Below are 1,973 nucleotides of genomic sequence, written 5' to 3'. Positions count from 1 at the left end.
ATATGGTGAAGTGGAATGGAAGGGAGAGGAGTGGAATAGAGTGACATGGAATGGAATGGGATGGGGTGGAATGGAATAGAGTGGAGTGGAATAGATTAGGTGTAAACCACCCCTCCCAACCCACAAGTAAAAACAATTATCAACATTCTTGGTTGTTCCTGCCCTATTTAAAGGGACATGAACATTTTTGTTCTTTACTCCTTCCTATTCTTATGCTCACTTTTTCATCGATGTGATTTGCTGCGCACCTACTTTGTACTAGGCATGTACTGGGTGCAGGGATGAGAAAGAGACAAGTCAGCCACTCTCCTGGACTCACAGTCGGGAACAGACATGGCCTTCAACAAATCGGTGCAGCTACACTTTGGCATGGGCCCAAGCACGCCAAGTTCAATGGCCACCTGGGAGAATAACAGTAATTCACACAGGTCTCAGGACCTGGCATTTAAGTTGAACCCAAAAGGCTTTTGCCCTTATTGTTTCCTCTGCCTGGAGCGATCTTCCTCAAATATCCCCATGCCTCCCTCCTTCATCTCCAAGTCCTTTGAAAAAAACATCAACTTGTCAATGAAGCCTTTCCTGACTATCTTCACATGTAACTGCAACCCCTGGCATTGCCACGCCCCTTTCTGCTTTTTTTCCTCCCTTGTTCTTGTCGCCACATTGCATACAAGATACATTTGATCTATAGGTTTCTTGCCTGTCTTCCCCAACAGAGGATAAGTTTCCTAAGACCAGAGATTCTTACTGTTTTTCTCTGTTGTAGCCCTAGAATCTAGAACAGAGCAGGGCTCAAGGCATCTGCAGAGAATGAATGAATGATCGTGTAAGTCATGCTAAGTGAGGGGCATGGGCCTTATTCTTAGGGGGAAGAACCATCCCAGGCTCTGGAGGAGGGGAGTGCCAAGGTCTGGTTTAGAAAGATCTTGTTGCCTAAATTGAGGGAGGCTCAAAGCCAAGAAGGCCCTAAGGGGTGTGTGGATGGGGGTACGGACCACGGGCGGGGGGAAGGCTAGAAGGAGATGGCAGAAGAAGGAATAAGGAATACGGGTGACACCCAGGAAGTCAGGGCTCTGAGGAGTGTGGTAAAATGGGGTAGAGGACTGAGGGTAAAAGCCCGAGTGCTTGATGTTGGTGACCAGCTAGGGAGCAGAATGGCAGAAGAGCCTGAGGGCGCAGAGGGGTGCATATTCAGGGGGTTGCAGTGGAGGGGCCATCATTTGGGCTCACACAGCAGAGCCCAGTATGGCCAACGGAAGGAGGAGCCAGGGGGAGATGAAGGATGTGTCAGGCCTCACAGGCAGAGAAAACATAAAAGGATGCATCTCCCTGTCCTAAAACCTTCCTGATTCATTTCAAAAATAAGCTGGGGGCAGAGGTTCAACGCGTCACTCGGTCATGGATCTCACCACCTCATGACATCCGCCCAAGTCAGGCTGTAATAATCACATCCTCCTACCTGCCTGTCTATGACAAGGGCACATTCCTTTCCTAGTGGCAAGGTTGGGGTGGGGTGGGGGAGGGGGCTCAGCTCCAGCCTGAGGGCTCTGGTTGCCATGGAAACAGGGTGGCTGGGAAGGCTTGTCCTGAGGCAGAGGCCTCTCAGCCAGGCACTAGCCTGCAGAGTTGGGTCTACCTGAGCCCAGGCAAGAACTCAGCCACCTGTTCCATCATTACTCCCATTGTGAAAGTGGAAGGGAACCCGCCCACCTTCAGAACCGCAGGGCAGGTCACCCAGACGCCTTCTGCAGCAGCCTTCCCTGCCCCCTCTGTCCTGGCAGCACTGAGGACGGTGAGAGGACGAGCACAAGCTGCACTCAGGCCTTTAGGTTTAGAGACCACGGCTGCTGGAGCTGCAACCAGCTGCTGGCATAGGCCCTGGTGGAACCCAGGACTTTGAGCTTCTGAGGCCCCATGGGAGAGCTGTCTGAGCGGTCCCCTCACAGCACCCCAGCACCAACACCGACTTCCTG

Source organism: Pteronotus mesoamericanus, unplaced genomic scaffold (assembly GCF_021234165.1).
Source record: "Pteronotus mesoamericanus isolate MK-2021 breed Mesoamerican mustached bat unplaced genomic scaffold, CSHL_Meso_final contig_221, whole genome shotgun sequence".
In the NCBI taxonomy this organism is placed as follows: Eukaryota; Metazoa; Chordata; class Mammalia; order Chiroptera; family Mormoopidae; genus Pteronotus; species Pteronotus mesoamericanus.
This window is presented reverse-complemented; position numbering follows the sequence as displayed.